The sequence below is a fragment of the Phyllostomus hastatus genome, unplaced genomic scaffold (assembly GCF_019186645.2).
Source record: "Phyllostomus hastatus isolate PE091 unplaced genomic scaffold, TTU_PhHast_1.1 phas_contig_113, whole genome shotgun sequence".
NCBI classification, from domain to species: Eukaryota; Metazoa; Chordata; class Mammalia; order Chiroptera; family Phyllostomidae; genus Phyllostomus; species Phyllostomus hastatus.
The window spans coordinates 7,523,779-7,536,213 of record NW_025333530.1 but is presented as its reverse complement, the minus strand read 5'-3'; the positions used below and the strand labels follow the sequence as shown (position 1 = coordinate 7,536,213).

Below are 12,435 nucleotides of genomic sequence, written 5' to 3'. Positions count from 1 at the left end.
CAAATTAAGATGGTATCTGTTGGGCTGCCCCATTATAAAGTTACTATTTTTCCCTCTGTAATCAATATTTTAGAAAAACACATTGAGACTATACATATTCTGTTTCTCCTTAAACTTCCATCCACTTATTTAAATTGTATTCATTAGTAGGGAGCTGGATTGCAGCAGTGATTACTGCAGTGTCCTAATGGTGAATTCCTTTCCCTAATTCCTTCTACACTTACTAATTACAATTCTTTAAAAAATAGTTGTCCCTTCTGCTTTATTTATTAAATAATTTACTTATTATTTATAACATTGTCATATTATTATTAATATGTGTCATGAATACTTATTTTATTGCTTGGGCTATAATTCAATACCAGTTATATTGTTGTTTATTTTGATGTTCAAATAGTTCCAGCTTTGGCCTTTAGGAGCTAATTCAGGCTGGCTCCTATATCCTTTCAACATGCCCCATCTTTTTAAAAATTTCACTTTATTTTAAGTATTTCCTTATTTTTTCACACCAGATGATATTCCAGGTTCATTTTGTATTTTCTTTGCCCCAGCCCATAAATCAACCACTTTTCCAAAGGGGCCCTGGTTCCTTTAACAGAGGAATTGTATTTAGAAACCAAGACTAGGACCTAGGTGCGCTCATTACAACTGGAATTTCATTGCTTCTAAACCCTGCCAGCAAACAGGAAATATATGTATGAATGCTACTTCATGTGCGCAGACATAGTTATATTTATTTTGTACCTACTATATGTATATGTATTTTTAAAAATCCTTCAGTTCATACTGATACTTCTCATACCGATCTAGGTTTTAGTCTAGCATTATTTTGACACTATTTCTATTCCCACATGATTAAGCAACTCTGAAAGAGTTTTGAAAGTATAAATACGTCAGAAAGAAAGAAGTTAGGGAAAGCTCCCTGCAGGTGAGGAAGTAGGAATGGAAATCCCGTAAAACAAAGGATCATGGCTTCAATTCCTAGGTCAGGGCACATGCCTAGGTTAGGTTGTGGGTTTGGTCCCCACTCGGGGTGCGTGTGCGAGGCAACCAATTGATGTTTCTCTCCCTCTCTCTCTTCTTTCCTCCCCACCCCAAGCTTGTCCTTGGGAAAGGATAAAAAAAAGTTTCTTTCCTCTGCAGTAATTTGTAATTTGGGTAAGAATAACCATTTGAATTCTCCCTCATAATGTTACTAATTAACAGTCTGTTCAGAGACTGGGGAGTCTGCCCCACTGGCCAAGATGGCAGCAGGGGGGAGGTTCTTAAACTGAAAGCACAGAAAGCTAGAAAAATGGATAGGGCACTGGTGCCAAAAGCTAGCAAGATAATTAGATAGAGAACTGTCCCCCACCCCAGGTACCAGGGGAAGACAAGCACATGTGCCATAGAAGTCAAAATGGAATGGGGTGGGGAGGAATGGGAATGCTGGATCAAAGAGTGTGAAAGGTTGGGAAGTTGATTGGTCATTTTGAGAAAGTACCTGGCCCATCCCACACCCAAGCTAATATAATTGCTGGGGAATAAAGAGGCTCTTGACTCTCTGGCTGGTGATCTGCATTCTCACTTTGCTCTTGCCTCTTTGCTTCAGGAGGAAGAGCTTCCCCCCACCCTCTCTCTGGGGAGAGAGAGCTCTCCCCAACTCCTCTACCTGGGATGCCCTCACCAGTGCTTAGCACATTCTCCTGGGAGTACACAACCTTGCAGCCCTAGCAGCCATATTGTCCATGGCCCACAGGCAGGCTCCAGGACGGAGCCTGAAATGAACAGCAGCCAGGAACAAGCTAAGCTGCCTGGATGGGGATGACTATGACTGCTTACCAGCCACCTGCAGGCTCCTAAGGACTGTACTTTGAAATGGAGCAGAAACTCTGGACACTGGCATTTGTACTGGTCTTGCTGAAGATGGCTGGACTTTTTCCATGGCAGAAAGAGGCTTTGAATGGGAACTGCCATTCTCCCAGGTCATACAGCACCCGAATAAAACCTCCTTCCTTTTGTACCACCACCTGCCTTGTGAGTTTGGCTTTTGTGGTGACAGGCAGCTGAAACTCTGTTTTTGTTTGGTTACAATATCGTACCTTGAATTTGCCAGATCAACCATGATTTAAAACATTTCTTGAACATAGAAGGTAAAAGACAAATCTTCCTAAAAAATCTCTTAGCTTCTCAATTTTAAGAAAGTTCAATCTGAAATCATAATAAGTTTTACGAACAACTTATTATGTCCTTCAATATGGTCTAATAAAATCCAAATACATTTATGTCATGCCTACTCTGGGCTAAATAAGCATATTACACAGTCGGCATTTCTGCATTTATTACCTCACTTAATCATGACAGCCCTGTGAGGTATAATGTTCCTTACCTTACAAAGGAGGGAACTGAAACTCAAAGTGGTTAATTGACTTGCCCAAGCATCTACAGCTCCAAGTGACTTAGCCAGTATTCAAATACAGTCTTTTGAACTCCAAGCCAGGTGTTCTTTTTCACTGTATCACAGATGTTCCAAGAATACCACGAATACCACGAGTCAGAGATATTTAATCTAACTTTAAATTGGAAGCAAGGCTGTCATAAACCCAGGAAAAATCCTTTACATCAAATACAGAGATTTTCTAATTTATCTCTCTGCCAGCAGACCTTGACAAGTGAGCGCTTTCTCTTCTTTACATTATTGGATGCTATGAAACAGCACCCTAATAAGTGAATGGGAACAATTAACATGTATACAAAGTAAATGTCAGAAATATATATTGATATTCACTTCAGGAATCTATATTCATTTTAAGAATGCATGATGCATTAAACGGAATATCTTGTCCTTTTCACGTGAAGATGACCCATGCTCCCGTCCCTATGACACTAAGGCATGTATGCCAAGGTTCCCTCCAACAACTCTGAAGTTTCTTTATATTGCCATATTCGCTCACCTGGTTCCTGTGTGGCCTAAAATGTTTATGAAAGAGAGGGTTTGGGATAGAGTATTTAACCACAAAAAAGGTAAATTACTGTTGACTGATTCTCATGGAAATCAACTTGGCCTCAAAAGTTGAATCCTCTAATTACCTCTTATCTAACTGAGCAGTAACAGACCATGAATATATTTGAAAACAGAATTAGAACTGCTATTATTGTTTTCTGTTTTATATTTTGAAAGTGACTGGTTAACCTGTATCTTCCTAATAGCAAAAACCAATTATTATTAGTGTCACCATTAAATTATACAAATTATCAGTACTCAAACATCATTAGCAAAGGGCCAATGTTTTAGGAACTATAGGGCCTTGTACAGAGTGAATAAGCTGCTCGCAATGCTTACTGTCTGATGAGAATCAAGCATATTAAAGTATTCTGTGTGTTGGAGTTAAGTAGATCAAACATTAGCATGCATACAAACCATCTGGGGAACCTCCTAAAATGCAGATTCTGATGCAGTCGGTCTAGGGTTCAGTTTGAGCTTCTGCATTTCTTTTTTTTTTTTTTAAGATTTTAATAATTTACTTTTAGAGAGAGGGGAAGAGAGGGAGAAAGAGAGGGAGAAAAACATTGATGTGAGGGAGAAAGAGTTGCCTCTTGCACGTGTCCTGACTAGGGACCAAACCTTCAACCCAGGTATGTACCCTGACTGGAAATTGAACTGGTGACCTTTTGCTTTGTGGGTAGATGCTCCAGCTAATTGAGTCACACCAGTCAGGGAGAGATTCTGCATTCCCACCAAGCTCCAAAGGGATGGTCATGCTGCTGGTCCTCAAACCACAGTTTGATCAGTCAGGAAATAGAGAATAAAACAGAGGTTTTGAGGACTTCCATCCAAGATGGGGGTGTAGGTAGACACACTGTGCCTCCTTGCACAACCAGAAGAAGGAACACAACAATTTAAATACAAAAAACAACCTGAACTGACAGAAAAATTGAACTGTATGGAAGCCCGACAATCAAGGAGTTAAAGAGGACATATTCATCCAGACCAGTAGAGGTGGCAGAATCTGGCAGATGGGGTAGAGAGGACTCGTGGCAAGGAGGTGGCTAGAAGACTGGGACATGTGAGGCTGCAGCTGGTGTCCAGGCGGTCCCACATTCAAGGGGAGATAAACCAGGTGAAACAAAGAGGGAGTAGGAACTCCTAGTCTCATAGGAAAGTTTTTTGGAGAGACCCACAGGGTCCTAGAACACACACAAGCCCACCCACGTGGGAATCAGCACCAGAAGGGCGCAATTTGGTTGTGGGAAGTGGGGGAAGTGACTGAAATCCAGCAGAGAGAGGAGCAAGTGCCATTGTTTCCTCTCCACCCTTTTCCCACATACAGTGTCACAACCCAGTGACGTGGGTTGAACAACCAGCCCTGGTGAACAACTGAGGCCCCGCCCCTCACTACAGAACAGGAGTGTCAAGACAGGAAAAAAAAAAAGGGTCCAAACGAAAGAACAGATCAAAGCTCCCCAAAAAGAAATACAACTAAGGGATGAAGAGGTAGCCAGTCTATCACATGCACAGTTCAAAACACTGGTAATCAGGATGCTCACAGAATTGGTTGAATTTGGTTGCAAATGAGATGAAAAAATAAAGGCTACACTAAGTGAAATGAAGGAGAATGTACAGGGAATCAATAATGATGAGAAGGAAACTGGGATTCAAATCAACGATGTGGATGAGAAGGAAGAAAGAAACATCCAACCAGAAAAGAATAAAGAAACAAGAATTCAGAAAAATGAGAAGAAGCTTAGGAACCTCTAGGACATCTTTAAACGTTCCAACATCTGAACCATAGGGGTGCCAGAAGCAGAAGAGGAAGACCAAGAAACTGAAGACTTATTTCAAAACATAATGAAGGAGAACTTCCCCAATCTGGCAAAGGAAATAGACTTCCAGGAAGTCCAGGAAGCTCAGAGAAACCCAAAGAAGGTGGATCCAAGGAGGAACACACCAAGGCACATCATAATTACATTACCCAAGATTAAAAATAAGGAGAGAATCTTAAAAGCAGTAAGAGATAAGGAGACAGTTACGTAACAAAGGAGTTCACGTAAGACTATCAGCTGATTTCTCAAAAGAGACCTTGCAGGCAAGAAGGGGCTGGAAAGAAGTATTCCAAGTCATGGAAGGCAAGGACCTACATCCAAGATTGCTCTGTCCAGCAAAGCTCTCATTTAGAATGGAAGGGCAGATAAAGTGCTTCTCAGAGAAGGTCAAGTTAAAGGAGTTCATCATCACCAAGCCTTTATTATATGAAATGTTAAAGGGATTTATCTAGGAAAAGGAAGGTAAAAAATATGTACAGTAAAATGACAGCAAACTCACAATTATTAACAACCACACCTAAAACAAAAACAAACTAAGCAAACAACTAGAACAGAAACAGAAGCACAGAAATGGAGATCACATGGAGGGTTATCAACAGGGGAATGGGAGGAGCAGAGAGGGGGAAAAGGTACAGAGAATAAGTAGCATAGATGGTAGGCAGAAAATAGACAGGGGGAGGGTAAGAATAGTATGGGAAATGTAGAAGCCGAAGAACTTCTATGTATGACCCAGGGACATGAACTAAGGGGGGTGAATGATGGTGGGAGGGGGAGTACAGGGTGGAAGGGAATAAAGGGGAGAAAAAAATGGGCCAACTGTAATAGCATAATCAATAAAATATATTTTAAACAAAGAAAAAAGCAAATAAAACACTGAAAACTAGTCTTTCAAACTAAGAAACAGCAAACAATTTCTCTAGGAATGAATACAACCAAGGCAAGTTTTAAACTCCGGCAGTGTGTTACACTGTTTAATTTATAACTTAAAAAATCTAGCCCTGGCTGGCATAGCTCAGTGGATCGAGCACGGGCTGCGAACCAAAGTATCACAGGTTCAATTCCCAGTCAGGGCACATGCCTGGGTTGCAGGCCCTGACCCCCAGCAACCCCACATTGATGTTTCTCTCTCTCTTTCTCCCTCCCTTCCCTCTCTAAAAATAAATAAAATAAAATCTTAAAAAAAAAATCTTCCTATGGAGCAACAGATGGCTTTAGGGTTAAATTATCTTTGTTTCCAAAATTACCAGTAGAATTCAGACATGCAGTCTCAGTGAAGATTTACACATCCTTTGTAATTATTACAATAGGAGTGAAGAAGACAATTAAGAGGAAATGAAAGACAGGCGAGTGGTAAGAGTTGAAGCCGACCCACTGCCTAAACTGAATAGCCATCAGCCAACACTGACATCAATGCACATTTTGTTGCCAACCAGAAAGAAAAGGCCAGCTTCACAGTTGACTTCCAAACATCAGTCATTCCCTTGCTACCTGACAGAAGGGCACAAAAATACCACAGCTGAGATAAAGTGTGATTTTGCTGACCGGTATGAGCCATCTATTTGTCCAATGAGAGAGTTTAGTGAGCTAAGAAGCAAATCAATGACCTTACTTGGCCCAAAATGGAGTTAGGAAGCAGAGATGGGGTCGGGGTGGGAGGGTAGGGAGGTAACAAAAGAAAATGAAACAAAACCCTATGAGCTCTCTTCCCTATTCCAGGCTTAATGTGCTGCTAAGGCTATGCAGGTTTGAAGGATAAAGGCCAGGTCTCATTGTGCTTGCTGAGGCAAAACTGTTTTTACATATTACCTAATACTAGTAGCAAGAAGCTAACAAACAGAAGACTGCTAATAAATACTTGACCAGTGAAATCTGTCTCAGGCTCCCTGACTCTTTCTTGGTTTCAGGGCACAAAACTGGAGTTTTACATACAGAAACCCTGTCTGTCTCAAGGTATTCTAGTGAGCAGGAAGACTGGTAGAAGCAATACTGGGGGATGTTGGCCACTCAGAGATCATGGGTCAACTCAGAAAGGAAGCACTGGTCTTTGGCTAAGGACAAGGGACTTGTGATGCACAGGTCAGATTAATGAGACTCATTACACATTACTAATTAAACTGAAGGTCCCTCAGGAAAAAAAAATTAATTTGCATCAAGCAGAGATAATTTGGAATATAAACGATAAACTTCCCTTGTTCCTCTGGGATTTGTATTAACAAGACTTTAAGGACTTGATAATTAAAAAAAATTACATGGTGAGGGGGCTATCAAAAATTTCAGGATTTGTTTCACATGGAATCAATTATACATTGAATACAAATAACAGCTACTTTAATTGTGTGTTACATGGTTCCAGTAAGAATTTATTTAACACTTAAATAACACTATGTACCAGGGGCTGTTCCAAGTATTTTACAAATATTAACCAGTAACCACTATGAGATACAAACTTCTATCATTCCGTCTTTACAAATACGGAAAATGAGGACAGAGAGGTTAGGCAATATGTTCAAGGTCATGCAGCTAGTAAGTGCCAGAACCAGGATGCAAACCCAGATGGCCTAACTCTAGAGCCCACACTCTTTACCTACTACCCTCACTGTCTCTAACATTATCACTAATCCCTACAATGTTTCCAAAGAACAGAGTAATCTCTGCCTAACAGATATGGAAACCCAGGCTCAGTTAGGTTGAGTAATCAGCCCAAGGTCACATAGCCAGAATCTGCACCTGAACTGTCTGATATCAAACTCCACATTCTTTTGGTGAAGCCTTGTTTGAACTGTGATATTTGTGCAAACTTCCTCTAAATAATTAATATTTTTATCCTTATCTATGTATTTATTGTAAACATCTCAGATTAGGAAAGCTAAAGAATAAAACTAAATGTCTTTTATCTGTTTATTCTCAATGTTATGCCTAAATAATCATAGCAAAAATAGGTAGGAGGAAACAGTCCTTCAATTACTAATACTAATGAAAGCCAGTATTTCTTTGCATTCTGCCCCTTACTCTGGATGTCCTCTCATATTTTGCAAAGGCTGGAGGGCTCATGACTGAGACAATGAGCATGCACAGGTGTGGACGAGTGCATGGCTCATCAGTCCTGATGTCTTCACCCACTGGGGGAGCATATATTAGATGCTGATTTCAAAGCCATGTTTATGTATTTATTAAAATGAACTGTCATTTTCTGTTTTCTCAATAGAGACATTTTAATTTAAACTGAGTTTTGGCTTGCATTCTCTTCAATTTCAATATATAAGATGGCTAAAACAGTTCATTTATCTAGCTCATTTAGAAATTTAAAAAAATCTTCATAAGTAGAATAAAGAAAGTATAACTTAAGGGAATAATTTTATATTTTATTCTGGTTCTTGCAATTTTTCCATGTAGCCCCATCTTTCCTAGTTGTGTTTAGATTTCTTAAAATTCAAGAAGAATCCTCTGAAATAAGAAGATGATGTTTTTAAAGGGAAGCAGGGCCATAAAAAAGTTATAAAATCTATGCATAAAAATAAATATCTCAGAGATATTCTTTAACAGCTAAAGAATTTAGAACACATCTAAGCTTTTTATGGCATATAGAACCCTTCCTGATCTGGGTCTGCCTACCTGTGAAGGCTCTCTTCCTAGCACTCCTCACTGGTACCGATGTCTCACCAGCTCTGCTCTGGAGTGTCCCTACATACTGAATTTTCTGGTCTGTCTGCCTGCCTTTGCACATCTGCTTGGAGCTGCCCTCTGTACTTCACCCCCTCAACCCCTTCTCACCCTATCACACCGATGTCTTCTTAAGTAAGTCTTAGCTAATACTTTCTTCCAGGCAGAGTTAGTCTTTCTCCTGCCTTTACAACAATGACCTTTTTGTGTTTTATTTATTTGAAGGTATGGTTCTGGATTAATTCCTTGAGGTAAGAGCAGAGTTGGAGCTTTTTTGCATTGTTGTTATTCTGTCTTGAAATATTTGCATTTCCAGGACTTAGCTCAGGAGCACAGTAAATGCTTAATAAACATTTAATGAAATTTGGGTAAATGGTGGTGAGGATGACAAAAAAAATGTGGGCAAGAAGGTATTTGAGTGTTTAGATGCACTGTGTGTCTATACTTGGGAGGTGTAACATCAAGGACACTAAATGTATCAATACAGAAGGATGGAACCCAAAATTCAGTGAGTGAATAAGCCCTGATGGGTAACTGACAGTAAGGCTTAGACATGACAGTGTGGTGTAGAGGAAGAAACGCAGACACTGGTCAAAGACACACAGGTTGGAATTCCAGGTCTGCTTCCTATTATCTGAGTTACCTTGGCAAGTTATTTAATCTTTTTGTATTTCAGCTTTCTCATCTAAAAACTGGCAAGAATGATGTAGTTCCTAGGGTTGCTGTAAAGATTAAATGGTACAAGTACCTAGTAGGGTGTCTGAAAATACTGAAGGCTCAATAAATATTAATTGTTATACTAATATTAATTGTTAACCAGAGAGAACAACTTTAGGTCTCAGACATTTTACCTGTCTTCTAGATAAAAATGAGTACTTGAAGTTTAGATATTGAAAAACAAAAATAAAAACAGCAAAAGCATACAAAAAATTAGCCATCTCATAATGACATTGAAAATATTGGGTTTAGCCACCCATATTAAAGTAGACATATAGCCAGGCAAAACTGAGTATATTTTGTTTCCAAGGTTCTTTGGTTCTATTGGACATTGTCTTTTGAGAAGTTAGTGACAGAGCACTTTGGAATTCCTAAAGCATATGACTCATACCTCTAACCTTTCTTGGCCTGAAAATACTTCCAAAACTCTGAGGGACTGTTTTGTGAATTTTTGGTTTGGTGATAAATGAATGTAAAGGTGAGGGAGGGGTTCCCTTTCTTTCTATAGAGTGAAGGACTTCAAAAACAAGAGTGTTCTCTGAAAAGGGCAATTTTAGGGCAGCAGATGTTTTTAAAGAGAAGTAAACAAAAATTCCAGTGACCTCAGTGCATTATAGAAGATTGGCTAAAAGGAGCGAAATGAATGAAACCAAATGGAAAGGCCAAAAGAAGAAGGAAGAAAAAAAAAAAACCCACAAATGGGAGAAGTGAACACATAAGAACTATGGAAGTACTAATATAGTGGATTGCATTTTCAAAACAAAAATGACAGGTCAATATAAATCTTTATATATATAATGGGAATATAACACATTAACTTTGTCTTATTCAGGCAACCCCATTATTTAAAAAAAAATCACGGATTACAGAATAGAAAATCCATTACCTCCCTGTAAAACTGGCATTTTAAATTATTAAAATCAAAGTAAATGAAAGTTAAAGCAGAGTAAGTGAAAATTAATGATTTACTTTCCTCAAAATGCTCAGGATACAAACTAATGGGAAATGGTGCAGAAATAAACCTATTAAATGAGCAAATCAGAGGATTTCCTTTTTCCCCAGAGGCTTTTAACTTACAATTTATACTCCGAGGAATTGTTTCCTCTCTAAACTTTCTCCAATGAATATCTAACCTAATTAGCCAAGCAATAATTTTTGAAAATATATTTTATTGATTATGCTATTACACTTGTCCCATTTCCCCCCTTCATTCCCCTCCACCCTGTACACCCTCTCGCACCCACATTCCCCCCCTTTAGTTCATGTCCATGTGTCGTAAGTTCCTTAGCTTCTACATTTTCCAAAACATTCTTGCCCTCCCCCATCTATCTTCTACCTACCCTCTATGCTACTTATTCTCTGTACCTTTTCCCCCCTCTCCTCCTCTCACTCCCCTGTTGATAACCCTCCATGTGATCTCCATTTCTGTGCTTCTGTTCCTGTTCTAGTTGTTTGCTGAGTTTCTTTTTGTTTGTTTTAGGTGTGGTTATTAATAATAGGTGAGTTTGCTGTCATTTTACTGTACATGTTTTTTATCTTCTTTTTCTCGGATAAATCCCTTTAACATTTCATAAAATAAGGGCTTGGTGATGATGAACTCCTTTAACTTGACCTTATCTGGGAAGCACTTTATCCGCCCTTCCATTCTAAATCATAGCTTTGCTGGATGAGTAATCTTGGATGTAGGTCCTTGCCTTCCATGACTTGGAATACTTCTTTCCAGCCCCTTCTTGCCTGCAAGGTCTCTTTTGAGAAATCAGCTGACAGTCTAACGGGAACTCCTTTGTAGGTAACTGTCTTATTTTGTCTTGCTGCTTTTAAGATTCTCTCATCTTTAATCTTGGGTAATGTAATTATGATGTGCCTTGGTGTGTTCCTCCTGGGGTCTAACTTCTTTGGGACTCTGAGCTTCCTGGACTTCCTGGAAGTCTATTTCCTTTGCTAGATTAGGGAAGTTCTCCTTTATTATTTGTTCAAATAACTTTTCCACTTGTTCCTCTTCCTCTTCCCCTCTGAACCAGCCCTATGGTTCAGATGTTGGAACGTTTAAAGATGTCCTGGAGGTTCCTAAGTCTCTCCTCATTTTTTTTGAATTCTTATTTCTTCCTTCTTTTCTGTTTGGTTGTTTCTTCCTTCCTTCTGGTCTGCTCCATTGATTTGAGTCCCAGTTGTCTCCCCATCACTATTGGTTCCCTGTGCATTTTCCTTCATTTCACTTAGCGTAGCCTTCATTTTTTCATCTAATTTGCGACCAAATTCAACCAATTCTGTGAGCATCCTGATCACCAGTACTTTGAACTGTGCATCTGAGAGGCTGGCTATCTCTTGGTTGCTTAGTTGTATTTGCTGTGGAGCTTTGATCTGTTCTTTCATTTGGGCCATTTTTTTTGTCTTGATGCACCCGTTATATAGTAAGGGGCAGAGCCTTAGGTGTTCACCAGGGTGGGGCAACCCAATGGCTGGGTTGTGGCACTGTATGTGGGGGTGGGGTCCAAGAGGGAACAATGGTGCCCACTGTGCTCTCTGTGGGATCCCAGTCCCCTCCACTGCTTACCCCAAGCAAACTGGGCCTTTCTGGTACTAACTCCTGTGTGGGTGGGCTTGTGCCTGTTCTAGGACCCTGTGGGTCTCTCCAATGAACTCTCCTGTAAGGCTCTCCCAGCGCTCAACCCCCACAGGTATTTTCAATCGGTGTTTTGAGGCTTTATTTCCTGGTGCTGGGAACCTGGGTTGCTCGGTATGTTTTGCTCCCCAGTTTCGCTGGGTTTTTCTGCGCGAGAATGTGGGACCCCCAGTCAGCCAGCCTCCTTGAGCGCAGTGCCTCGCTTCACAATTGCTGCCTCACTGGGTCTGCCCGCTGCCACCCCGTGCCAGGGGTCTGCCAGCCGCCGTCTATGGGCCAAGGGTCTGCCCGCTGCAGTCTTGCATGCCTGGGGTGCCTTGCGTGCCTGGTGCCACCCTTTTTTGTGCCTCGACCCCTCTCTGCCCAGCCTTCTGACTCCACCCCACCTACTGATCTGGATGAATGTATCTATTTTAACTCCTTGGTTGTCAGACTTCCGTACAGTTGAATTTTCTGTCAGTTCTGGTTGTTATTTTGTTTCTAAATTGTTGTTGTCCTTATTTTGGTTGTGCGAGGAGGCACAGTGTGTCTACGTATGCCTCCATCTTGGCCAGAAGTCCTCAAGCAATTCTTGGTCAGCTCCTCTCATCTGGATGTTTCTCTGTTCCTCTTTTGTAAGCCAAGAACAAAAC

At 40.3% G+C, this 12,435-nt stretch overlaps 1 protein-coding gene across 1 annotated transcript in view; it reads right to left on the bottom strand.

The window, feature by feature from the left end:
- Window positions 1-12,435, bottom strand: part of SIK2 (salt inducible kinase 2) — a 127,562-nt gene that overhangs the window by 37,014 nt on the left and 78,113 nt on the right. The gene's annotated exons all lie outside the window — the stretch shown is intronic.